Below are 13,458 nucleotides of genomic sequence, written 5' to 3'. Positions count from 1 at the left end.
CTACAGCAGTTACTTGAAAACAAATGGCAAAGCAGTGTATATTTATGCAAACAGGGTGTTGTGGATGAGCTGAACTTCTTAGAGAAATTCAGACCCACTGATCATCAGTCTTTCAATTCTTCTCAGTTCTTGAACTGAGAGTCAGGAGAGTGGACACAAAAGAGATGGAGATGGGCCACTGAAAGAGAAGTGGTGAGTAGAGATGCTTATCAATAACTGGAGTTAGACCAGTGCTAATAAAGGCCTGGGACAGATCCCTCGCCGGAAAAGTGATAGGCGTGGGTTGGTCATCTGAGGATAGCAAAAAAACAAACACTGAGGACTGTCAGAGAATACAAACTGACTGGAGAAGGTGTGTTTTTATAATGTGTATTTTAATATTATATATATATAAATATAATTTAATCTGTTTTTTTCTAGGAGGTGGGAGTGGAGAAGGAAAGTGTCAGAAGGCTTTACTAGCTGAGGAAAGACTGCTTATGTAGATAAGACACCAAGATAATAAGTGGAAAGGTTGGAAAAGTTATCTGTGCATCACTGTTGTACTTTCTGACTTTAGATGTACACAGGAGCAACAGTGCCTCTGAGAATTAAAAGCAGCAGTCTGAATGAACTTGATGTTCATGAATAGGTAGATTTACCAAGTCAAATAACTAACTGATACTTGTTTGAACAAGCAGAATAAAGGTTATGTAGTAACATTGATAGTAACAATGACACCAGGATTTAAAACGAGCAGTGGTCTTAAGGATTACATAGGAATAGTTTCTTGATTGTTTCTTTTGGGGTGTTGCATCTATAAGTAAAATGTGAGAAATATTTTTTTTTGAAATGTTTTGAGCTGTTGTCAAGCGCACATATACATCAGAGATGCAGAGGAGAAATTTCTAGAAAAATTATGTCTTTGCTTGGTAAAGATTGTCTTTATTTAATGCAGGCTATGATAGATCTGATTAAGAAAGGAAGTTAACATTGACTTGCAGGAGGAGAACTGGAGCATTACCTAATGTTCTTCAAAGGAAAACAGGACAAAAATAGTACTTCTGATTTAGCCTGCTCTTAAAATGGCCGTTCCCAAGCCTGTTAACAATCAGTTTTACACTGGGAGCAGATATTCCGTCCTAATGAGGTGTCAGTTGTATTTCCTCCAGGTTTGACTGAATGTAAAATTCAAGACATTGGTTATGATGTACTGACTTGCACCACAATCAGCAGTAACATGGTCTCTTCTCCTCCTCAGCACACCCTCATGCATGTTCTGATGTCCTGGTTTGCATAATTTTGTATATTACTCATGCATTTAGGTTTTTTTCTTTAGCCTGAATAATACAGAACTTGCTGTAATCTATTAATTACAGTTAAAAGGAGCAAAACTGTGGTCCTTAGGAACTTCTGCACCTCACATTTTCCTCGGGATTACACAACTTTAGAGAGCTTTCCTTTCAGTCTGTGTTGCTACTTAAAATTCATTAAAATATATGTTTGAGGAAACATTGCAAATTTGAAGAAATTAACTATGATTAAGTTATAATGTTGTCTAGTACTGTACTGTGTAAGCTACAAGAGGTGAGGTCAATCATTTGAGTGCTTCTTACGTAGGACCACTGTGACATGAGAGGCAATTTAGTTAATTATTACTGCTTTTCCAGAGATAATTTGCATTCAACAGCTCAGTTTGTTATAAAGACTGTGCGTGAGAGAGCATGAAGCATTTGCCAGTTTGCAGTTTTGATAGCAACATACTAGCTGTGAGCACTGGCTAAAAAGCTTCATAGCTCTGTGAGGCAGTAGTAGTGGATGGAAAATGAGAGAAGAGGGCAGACAGCCCTAAAAGCACTGTCTGTTTGTAGTGAAGGCAACCGATTTGTCTCCGAGGTGATATCACTATGGGAAAAAACATGAAACAGAAAACCTTTCCTGTTTTTTTTTTTTTGTTTTTGTTTTTTTTTTAAACCAGTATCTTAATTTCAACTCCTTTGGCTTTTATAAAACAAATTTCTTATGCAGAAATTGCCAACAGACAATTCAATAAAGTATCCCTAGAGGATACTTTTATCTGATTTGTACTACAAGTTTACAGTGAAGCAATAATAATATTGGAGTTCTGTCTTCATTTTAAAGCACTGTGCATGGTTTTTATTATTTGTATAATTTTTGAGGAACACAGGAGTTATGAAGGTCTTAGCAAAGATGTAACCACTGTTGAGTTTTAGCTTATTTGTGGTTTAAAGGCTGGGACTAGGAGTTTTTGTTAGGGGTGCTGTTCTGTCTCAGCAGCAAAATTGCATCTCGAAAAGGTGATCATCAAAAGGTATGCAGTTACCATACCATAGTTATCATGGTATGGAGTTCACCAGGACATTTCCATGACATTTTTTTTTTTCAAATTGTATTACTAAATGATGTGAGTGCTTCAGATAGTCACTGGATCCTGGACTGCTAGTTAAAACCCCAGTTTCCCCCTCTTTCAGGTAAGCTATTTACACTACCTCCCTTCCTGCCCTAGTTTCCCTGCTGCTCTGGAGTCATATGGAAGAGTGGATTTGGAAACCTATTGAGCTACTGAGGGCTTTGTGGAAATGAGAGAGGAAGAAGAGTGTAGAAGGTGGAAGCTTTCACATGCTCTGTGATGCATTGTGATGATGCAAAGTCTGGCTTAGTTTAAGTGGAGGCCTAAAGAATATTCTCTACTCCATTTGCAGAAAGAGCTCCAAAGGGTCAGAAATGTTTCAGTGTTTTGGGGAGCTTGATTTTTGGCAAGGTTGCAGCAGGATAACCAGGAAAGGCCTCATGCTCCACCTCGGATACGTAGAGGAGTTGTTTTTGTTCTTAAGCAATTAAGGTCACTTCAGCAGTGACTTGTTCTGACAGTCTTAAAACTTGTATGTAACATTAGAATAATGGAAACAAAATGCTGATCACTTTGAATTTACACTGACTGACACTTGAGGTAATTATCAGTCTCTTTATAAACACTGGTACATTAATCTAATTATGAGAGGATTTAGTGCCAAGCATTTTGCCCCATGGTTAAATCCTTGTGATGCAGATGAGATGGTTGGCAGTGAAATTCTTTGCAGTAAAGCTTGCCATCTACTGGCACATCACCCGTACTACCAGAAACAGGGCAATACCTGCAGCTTTTACAAGAGCTGGCACAAACGACTAAGTATAACAAATGCCAAAAAGAAGACAGCGGGTTTTTTCCCTCTTGGAGAAGATTTTTTAAATTCACTGATGTGATCTTATTAGTGTACGAATAATTGAGCTTATATAGCTAATCAGCACTAAAAATGCATGATTTTGACCGGCAAAGACTTCTGAATGATCAGAAACCACTGCAGTAATACAAAACAACTTTTATGATGTTAGAAATTCATGAAAATGAGGATAGAAGGGAAAAATTAAATTAGTGGGAAAGTTAACATAAATGGGGCAGGGGTTTTGAAATGGCAAAAGCATTTTGGCACAGATCACCTGAAGCCTGAAAAGGAAACTATTCTTCCTCAGTAAAGCGGGTAATTTTGAAGAGCTTGTCTGTATATCTTTGCTGAAAACTTCGAGGGTTTCTTTTCCAGATCCTGTTTGAATCAGAGACTTACAGAATTCATGTCTACTTTTCAGAATATTCTTCTAACTTAATTAGATCAAATCTAAAGTGAATTGATAATCCCCAATTCTGAGAATCGGATTAGCAATCACAGCCACTCAAAGCCTCCAAACAAAACCTATCAAACTGTGTTGGGCTCTTTGTGTCACAAATGTCTTTCAGCAAAGACTTATTCTTTAAGGACACGACTCTTCCTACGAGTTGGTGAAATATCATAATCATCAGCAGCATTTAAAATTAAGTTTCAATCACTGCTAATCACATTGTTATGAACCAGAGTTCGCCTGGCTGTGGTCATGCCTGCACTTTGCTAATCATCTCATCGTGCCTGGAGGCTGCTTGTAATTTGCAATGCTGTTCTTTAAATGTGCCTTCTGCCCCTGAAGGAGGACTCTAAGCTTCACAGAAGCTTTCAACACTAACAGCTTCAGAATCTTTTACATATGCTGCCGAGATTTTCTGACCTTCTTAGCAGAGCCAGTCTATCCTCTAGGGGAAAAAAAATCTATGATAAGATAGATTTTATTGGGCTTTCACTGATGATTTTATTGGGCTTTGAGAAATTTTTTTTTCTTCAACAAAGAGTTATTACTTTGCACATTTGAATTAAAACTAGGAAGCTACACCTGCTAGTGCAGATAAAGCTGTTCAGAATAAAATCTGACTTTTTACTAACTCATACATTTTGGAAAGAAATGGATAGCAAAAATCCCTGGTCTATGAGTTGAGAAATTAAATTTTAAAAATACTCCTAAGGGAAAAAAAAATATTAAACTGCAATAGCAAGATGTGTTCTTTAAAAAAAACCAAAACCAACCAACCAAAAAAAAACCACCCGGAAAAACAGCCCAGAAAAAGTATGTTATGTGTAGGGTTGGGGTTTTGTGTGTTTGCTTTTTAGGAGGTTTTTTTGTTTTAATTTGCTAGAATGGCTTATATAATTGGCGTCTCGGTTGTGCTCAGTCTAGAAAGATTAAATTTCATTGTGATAAATGAAGCAACCGTTGCTTCTCTTAGTGCTATTACTTCAATCTGTATTCTGTTGAATCAAAACCAGCATACAGCATTTGTTCACAGCTGAAGGCTTACATTGTGATCAAATAAGCTCACTAAAAAAGTCACAGATAACATGACAGTAGCAAGGGTTTAGATAGCCCAGTGTCTGGAGTTAGAAACAAGAACCTTCAGTGCTTGTGTTCATTACTTGTTTGAAACTTGCCCTTGGGATTTTAAAACAAGTGTGCGAATCTGAGTCACTGAAATATCAAGCTCTGTGACTTTACTGAGATATTGAAATAATTATCATTTAACTGGAAATATTAAAATATTGCCCAAGGCATTTAGTGCTGCATTGAAGAGTGTATGGCTTTGGTGTAACTAAGCATCTCTCCATTTGTCTGCACTGCACCATGACACAAAAAATACAGTTCATCACTATGACAATAACTTCCCTGCAAAGACGACCTTAGAAAGTTGTGCAGATATGAACTTAATCTCGATGTATCTCGAAGAACTAGGGAAGAGACGAGCACAGATGCATAATCAACAGTGACGGAGATTGGGATCAGACACCTTCACCGTGGACTGAAAGGCAGAGATGCCACTCATGGATCAGCGTTTGGCAGATGGGGAAGGAAAGGACAGGAAACCGTGCTGTTCTGGAAGAAACCAAGCCAGGTAAGGGGCTATTTTAGCCTTGAAAATAGCTTTTCCATGGAGATTCTCTGTGAATAGATCACTTCAGTTTTTGCACATAGTTCTGATTTCCAGACTAAAGTCTCAAACTTTCTAAATATTGCACTAACACTATTTTATCCCTTCCCATCTCCCATTACATTTGTATTACCATCTTAATTATTTAATGTAATGAGTAGCTTGTAGTTGCTGTGGTACCATTTCTCCTCTGCAAGCTTCACCTGTGAGGAAAGTGCCAGCCATAGGACCTGACCTGCTCTGTCCACAGCTGGAATTATTATTAGTCAATCTTCTCAATGGAAAAGCATACCTTGGGAAGGGATGAACAAACTTTTGCCAAACAAGCCAACACTTGTTGTCGTGTCTACAAATAGTGTGGTCATAAAGAGTTAATCCTGAATCTTTAACTTCAATTGTGTGTCCAAAACATCCCAGCATGTTGTTATAGAAACCACTTTCAGGCTTTAAATCTTGAATCATGGTTATTACCATAGTAACCACCATTGCACAGAGGCAGAAAAAAAAAAGGGTGGTTACACAAATACTCCATTTCTATCAAAAAAGCCAAATTTTTTTGTAAATACATTTATATCAGCAAAACCAAGGAAACTAAATTAACAGCTTAATTTCTGAAGCAAAATATGGGGTATTAGTGTAATAGTAACAACTCAATAGCATTAAAATTTTAAACTGCTCTTTAGGCAACCCTTCAGTTTTAAAGTTATTTTTGTTTGAAATTACAAGAACTGGTTATTAAATCAATGTCTCCATTTCACAATTGCCCAAACCTTTCCACAAGCTCACAGTGATTTGGTGCTGCTCCCCCAGAATGAAGGCTGCTACTGCTGGCTGTCATTGTCTTTCACTCTCTTTTAACCTTTGTGCCATCTCAGACTTCTTACCCCACAAGCACTGCAGCAGCAGCAGCAGCAGCATCAGTCCTTACAGTGTCAGTCTTTACAGCTGCACCTACTGACTGCACTGAGCACTACAGCAATGGGACTGGCTGTCCCAAATACACAAAACAAACATCTCAAAAATGAGGTAAATGGGTTCTTTACTTCTAAAAGTAAATACCTTTTGGTTCTCACTTTATTTTGCATCATATCCTAGTGTCTGTGGTGGGAACAGGAGGAGAAACAGGCCCAGGAGTTCAACAGAGCTCCTATAGATTTAATTTTTGGAGGATTTTTGGTTGGACATCAAGGTGCAGTGCTACTGGTAATGCAAACAGACTGGTTTCTAATGTGAGTGAAAGAGTTTTTGGGCTGCTTTTTACCTTTATGTTTAGCACTACAGCACTCCAGTCTAAGTCAGTAGTGCATAGGGATCATTGTGCTTTTACTGTGCACAGATATTTTTGTTTGTACAAGATGCAGGACAGTGGCTGATCAGGCAGCTGATATCCATCATGGTAAATGATGTGCATACTGATGTAGAAACTGAACTGATTTCTGCTGCAGTTGGGGAGATACTGCCTGTATTCACTAAGGAGGAAGGCTAAAACAACACCTTGGAAGTAGATGCACGGTCTCCTTCTTTTCATCAGTGGGGGGTTTTCAGGAACACAGACAGTGTAATAGAGCATAAAACTGTCAGTTTGTGAGTTTTGGTGAAATCCAGTTGCTCCTGGATCTGTGTGAATTCCAAATAGTGGAAAATAGGGAGCAAAGGATCTGTTTTCTCTTGGAGTGGCCAAATCTCACCTTGAGAGACTCAAGTTCTCCAGCTTCTCTGGAGTCTGAAAAGAGTTTATGGCACTTTGCCTTTGTGTAAGACAGAGGCTTCCAACTCCCACTGAGCTCCTGGCTCCTGCTGAATTCAGCCTCAGCAAGGAGCTGAGAGTTTGGCTGAGTTGGGAGATGCTGTCTCATGCAGACCAGCTACTGCTGACTTTCAGCACTGAGATTTCATTTAGGTCAGAACATGCAGGCAGCTGTGCTACCAGGTACAAACATAGGAGAGAAAAAACAGTCAAAATACTGCCAAATGCTGCTAAAAATCCCTGGAGTAGAGGGGCTAAAAACTAAGTAGAAAATTGACTTCATGTCAAAATTCTCTGTCCACATGTTGTTTGCCTTTGAAAGCTATTAGAAGGCATCCTCTTCAGTCTCCTTTATCTGTTTCTCCTCTCCACTTCATTATTTCTTTCCTTTTCTTAATATAAAACCAGCATAAAGCAGTGATTCTGATAAACAGTAGCACATAAAGGTGATGTGATTTTAAAGCATAGCCTCAAATGTCTGTAACACTGCCCCAGGTGTGATTTCTTTCTGTGAGTCAAAATTGGATAAACCTAAAGCCCTAATTGTTAGAAATGCATTATACCAACCTGTAACACGGGGCAACTGTTTTAAAGTCACTGGGTACAAAGTCATGTGCTGATGTATGCAGATGTTGAGGTTCTCAGTAACACAGCTTAGAACTAAATGTTGCTGAAGCCATCAAAAAGCAGCAGAACATCAAGATCAGCTCCAGCTTTAGATTAGGAACACGCTGATATGCATAGCCAGAGTGCATGCTGTCCCTCCAGGCTTGCTGAGTGCATAGTCCTTTCCTTACACAATTTCAGTTCATACTATGTAACAGTACTCACATATCAAAACCATGATGCTGCTTCTCCTGTCTCCCCAGACCTAAAAAAAGTAATCAGCCCTGTGGCAGATCAGCATTATGTTGCTGGAAATGCAGTGCACTGTGATTTAAATGCCACAGGACCCAGAAGAAAACTTCAGTGTGGCTACAATGTGCAGTAAATACAGAGGAAGCAAGGCCATGCTTCTCCAGCATGACCTTTGTAGAAAAGTTCACATTCCAACCCTTTCTGTTATGGGCTAAATTATTTTCAATAGAAATCACCTACAATTAGCTCTGCATGAACTAATTACCAATTGGGATTCAAAGACTGCTTGGGAAAAGTCGCAGCTCCTGTGTTTTGGGACAGGCTGGAGTCTAGCAGGGAACTGGCGCAACCCAAGTTTCTGTCTGCTGTCCTGCTGAGCTCCTGTGCTGAGGGCAGCTCCAAACAGGGCCAGGATCATAACACTGAGACTGGGGAAGAGCAGTGATGTCATCACAAGTTGCCCTCCCTGACTTCACAGAGATAAAAATCAGTCACAGGCCCAACAGGAGACTATAATGAGAACTTCTGCAGAGGGCCAGTCTTTGAACACTAGTTTCACTGAACCCTGAACAGTGAACATAGTCATGGCTCTCACACAAAGCCTGTGGTAGCTTTCCTGACCTGCAAACTGTATTGTAGCATCCTAAGAAATCTACCGACATGTAACAGAGGAAGAATGAATCTAGTTCATGGTTTTACAACATTTTATTTTCAGAGTAAGCTCAGAAGCACACAAGAGGAGTGACTGACCCAAAGGAAGAGTAAGAGTAGGTATTGAAAACCCACTCTCTAATTAGAGGTGCCTTTCTTTTAAACCTTTGTAAGATTTTTCATTGTAGAAGTAAAACAAAAACAGAATATTCACCAGCATCAGGGTATGCCCAGGACCCTTTCTGGGGGAACATGCTAAGAAATAAGCCTTTCATATTAGAGGAATATCACTAAAAGTCAATTGTTAAAGCTTAATGTGATGGCACGTTTTATAACAAAAACACTAGGGCATTAAATATCTGCTATAAATAAAGAGGTGTCCAGCAAAGCCTTCATCAAAGTCAGATCAGTATGATCTAACTTTTGCCAGTAAAATGATACAAAATTTAAAACCATGAATAAATAAAAACCAGTAGCAATCAGTATAGAAATGCCATTTCTTGATTTTTTTTTTTTAAATTTTATTTCCCCATTAATAGTCACCTTTATTTCCTCTGTTTATTTAATGTATGTAAGAGGTAGGTCTGACTCCTTGTCTCTCCTTTGCTTCCTAGCTCTCACTTCCCTGCTTTAGCTTTTTTTCCCTGTCTTCTCCTTTTCTTCCTCTGAGGCCTGATCCATAGCAGACTTGGATTTACAGGGCAGCGATGGGAAGTTACAGTAACTTTTTGTGGCTGGTAAGTGAGCCTGCAGTAATTGTAGCCCCAGGACACAATGTCACTCATGCCACCAGCTCCACAGAGTAACACAGATGCCTCCGGAGCTGTGCTGAAGTGCTCACACTCCAGAGAATGATCCGGGGACAATAATGAGGTTCTGGCCTGCTATTCTCTTGGATAAAAGATTTATCCACCCCTGTTGCAGTGACAGTGGAGTTTTGTGTCACACAAATCTGCTCTTAAGGCACAGGGAGAGCTCGGAATGGTGGTGGTGTAGTGGTTGGGGAGTGGAAAATAAGATTAGAAAGCAGGAGAACTAAAGCCTCCACAGCTTGACATTAGGATGCTTACTCTATCTGAAGAAACTTTGGTTCCATACAATGATGAAAAAACAGAAGGAATACCCTTTTTTGGGGAAAAGGGACCTTCCTCACAACACCAGTCCAGACTTATCAGTACAGAGTACATTACAGGGCAGCATCCTGCCCTGCTGCTAAATAAATAAATGAGATCTGTGTGACAGTGAAGGTCTGGTCAGGAAAAAAACTTGCAAAAGATTTTATGGCAGTAATGAATACACGATAAATATCTAGTGACTATCTTGCTGGGAGCAGTTTTTGCAGAGAGCTCTATGATGGGGCTTGTTTTATGATCCCAAAGGGCATCATACAACACAGTGTGCTGAGAGATTGCAGAACAGATTGAGAAGCAGTTCTTAGTACTTAATACCTCAAAAGCCATATTCTCTTAGGATTACATTTCCTTTGATCATTGGGATTATTAATTATAGATACCTTGAACAGAACAAGGCACCATTACTGTACTCCTCAAACAGAGTCTCATTTAAAAGGAACAAAATATCATACTTAATTAGAGGTTCAGCTGTGGTACCTTTTCAATACACCTTGGACCATGGTAGCCTACTGTAGCAAATATTATTCCATTAATAATAAAAGATGCTTGTAGACATAACAGTGCAGGAAGGAAGCACCAAAATATTTGTCATTCAGCTTGCCAGAGCAGTTGGAGTATCACCATCCAATATAGCATTTAGAATAAATGCTAAAATGCTATAGTCTATAGTTTAAAAGTGGTTGCACTCATGTGGAGATATCTCCTTTGTGCCATTTTTCTTAATAGTATCCAGCCCATGCTTCATCAAGTGAATTCAAGCAGAAGCTTTTAAAGCTTTATTTTCTCTGTGGATACATAGGAGCATATTGTTTTCCTAAAGAGTTTTGTAAACATCACTTCACTATGTCCGTACTATCCCCAACGGTTAAAAAGTTTCTCAGAAGTTTAATTCAACCACAGAAACCGTTACCAAACTTACCCTACTTGTGCTGGGCTTTTTACCTGTTAACCACACCACTTGGTATTTGTTAGACTGGTTGCTAGAGAGCAATGCTTTCTTTCCAGGCTCCTCTCTTCTAAGTTGTGAGCTAACAAAACACAATTTTATTTTATTACTAGCAAAGGGATCTAAAGCTCCAGTAACATGATTTCTTTTTTCTTTGTCTACCTTTCTTTCCTGGTTCCCCACAAAAGGGATCCCAGTTTGAATGGCTTCCTTAGGAGAAAGTGTAGCTGGAGAGTTCCAGCTGTCAGCATTTCGTAGTAATTCAGCATGTTCTGCTCGCCGGGAGATGGGCTGAAGTAGCTCTTGTGGTGTACCTGAACTCACAGCAGTAAGAGGGGTTTTCATTTAGGAACATCTGAATTTCAGGTAGAGAATCTGTAACTGTCAGCTGTCTTTGAGATGGCTTTTACCAGCCTTGGCTGAAGGCTTTTATAAAGCAGTTTTTATTAAAAACTCACTAGGAATATGGTTTTGAAAAAGCAAGATCTTGTTTTCACTAGTCTGTAATTCTTCACAGTTCCTCAGCAATTTTCATAACACTTTTTCTTTTTGTTCTCCACATTGTCATGGCTGTTTGCTGCAGTGATTGAGTTTTCATAACTGTCAGAACAATGTCAAGACAATGTGAAGACAGTGTCAAGGCAAATATAGAAGGGTGACAGTGTGAAGGAGAGAAAGAGAAAAGAGCTGTCAGTACTCAGAGTGCTCTGTAGAGAAAATATTTCAATGATAAAACCATTGTCACCATGCACTGAGCAAGAGAGAGAGAATAAAGTGTAGGTAATTAAGTTACTCCACTATGAACATGTCTGGATGACAACTTGGAGTTAAAGAAGAACTTAAAAGAGCAATTTGCAAGGATGTATTTTGTTCCTAACTCTTGTCTCATATCTTCTCCTAGATGATGCTCCTGTCCTTAATACCACATTAACAGATCACCATTCTGATTTAAGCTTCTGGCATATTAAGTTGTAACAAGCACACTTTTTGAGAAAGTCAAGGAATAGGGATTAAAAAAAAAATTATTTCTTTCTAAACAGCATACCTTAGTATGGAAAGGTATCGCACTGCCCACCTACAGGAAGGTGAAGGGTTTTCCCACGTGATGTAATTCCAAGACACTTTATTAGATGTCATGAGATAAGACCTCTGTTTGTGGCCCACTGATGGTGGGATTGGTCTAAAGAGTGATCTAATGTTGTTCAGAGTTCAGCACTGCAAGGTGCTGAGTGTCCTGCTGCCAGGTCCTTGGAAAGGTGACAATTTGTCACTGGTGAAAAAAGGACAGATGCACAGCTTGTATGGGGGTAAATTCTGGCACCAGAGCCCTGTGGGCTTTCTCTACATCATCTCTACTGAAGGCTCATGCAGGATGAGGTGCTACTCACCTTTAGAATAATTTTTAGGTTTTAAAAAGAAGCACTGGTCTTGCAGCAAATCTACGAATTTGGTCTTTGTGTATGTGCTGTGCTTTTCTCCTCAGCCTTAGAGGTGGGGATAATGAAGGGGTTTCTTACTATTTCTGTCCTGTTTCTGAACATCAGGATAATCAGATATAAGATGGTCTAGATGGTGATTAGTCAATATAATTGCAGTTCTGGAAATAAATACCCTGTTTTCAATGATTTTTAAATGACTTTATGAATCCCACTGAAGAGGTTCAAGGAAAATGAACTCCTAAATAATTTCTGAGGATTAACATACCATAAAATTCTAAAAATATTTTGGAGGTAGTATTTTCAGATATAAGAATTAAGTGTTGAAATTGAAAACTCTAAGTATTTTCTATATATTGCATTTACATATTTATTATTTATTTTAAGGAAGTAGGTTGAATAGTTAACAGGTTTGCTTACTTGTTGCATATGAAATAACTGAATGTAAAAACGCTCCCTATTTTACCATTATCCTCTTCCTGTATTATACCTATTTGCAATTCATGACAGCATTAAATACAAAAGCATCAAACCTGGGTGAATCTTCTAGATGAACCACAAATTTTATCCATATCTGGAGCACAGTGCTCGAAGGAAGCTGTTTAAACTGATTGTAGTTTAAGTTATGTATTGCTGAAGGTATTTTTAACCCTTACGCAGTTAAGTAATTTTAACCTGAAAATAGTCTGCCATTTTGAATCTAGCATCAGCTGGAGAAGAGTGTGTTTCTTGCCTGGGGCTCAGATGCCTCCTCCCATTATTGTTCACACCTCAGCCATCATGTGCCTCTAGTAATCTTTGAATTCACTAATCCTTACAAAGGAAAGTCTATAGGATGGCAAGTCAGTGGCTTGATCCCTTCAAAAAAGGCAGCTAAGAGTTAGGAAATAAAAGCAGTGATATACAAAGGGAAATCACACACACAAAAAGTGCCTACATTTGTTGTAAGAATGAAGAAACACTTAGTAATGTTATCTTTAAAAAAAAAATGTTTGCCGTGTTACAGATCTCTCAGGCTCAATGAAACTCTGGAAAAATGTATGTGTATCCTCCCCCTAATACATATATATATTTGTGTGTGTGTATAACATATGAAGTGAGAAACATGAGATCTAAATTTAGTGATTTGGAGAGGGAGATCACTTGGATTGTGTTCACAGCTCTCTTATTGCAAGCAAGGTATTCACCTTGCCCTTCTCAGCAGTGTTCTCACCTATAAAACTGAAATGCTGCCTACTTGCAGACTCTGAGGCCCAATCTGCTTATGTGTTGTAAAACATGCAATATACCTCACGAGGAAAAAAGCTGAAATTATTTTCATGGGAAAAATTTTCTCTGCACATTTGCAAGAAAGAGGAAGAATC

At 38.8% G+C, this 13,458-nt stretch overlaps 2 protein-coding genes across 5 annotated transcripts in view; one reads left to right on the top strand and one right to left on the bottom strand.

Annotated features, from left to right (window-relative positions):
* Positions 1-13,458, bottom strand: part of CRB1 (crumbs cell polarity complex component 1) — a 106,045-nt gene that overhangs the window by 81,257 nt on the left and 11,330 nt on the right. The window lies entirely within an intron of this gene.
* The window catches only part of ZBTB41 (zinc finger and BTB domain containing 41), a 52,949-nt gene continuing 44,734 nt past the window's right edge, over positions 5,244-13,458 (top strand). Inside the window, exon 1 of the mRNA XM_039389777.1 lies at positions 5,244-5,287. The gene's annotated coding sequence lies outside the window, so the exon portion shown is untranslated. The remainder of the gene's footprint in view (positions 5,288-13,458) is intronic.

This window comes from Pipra filicauda, unplaced genomic scaffold, assembly GCF_003945595.2.
Source record: "Pipra filicauda isolate LSUMZ 115617 unplaced genomic scaffold, ASM394559v2 scaffold76_size2844353_pilon, whole genome shotgun sequence".
NCBI classification, from domain to species: Eukaryota; Metazoa; Chordata; class Aves; order Passeriformes; family Pipridae; genus Pipra; species Pipra filicauda.
The sequence above is the reverse complement of the archived record's forward strand: the minus strand, read 5'-3'. Positions and strand labels throughout refer to the sequence as shown.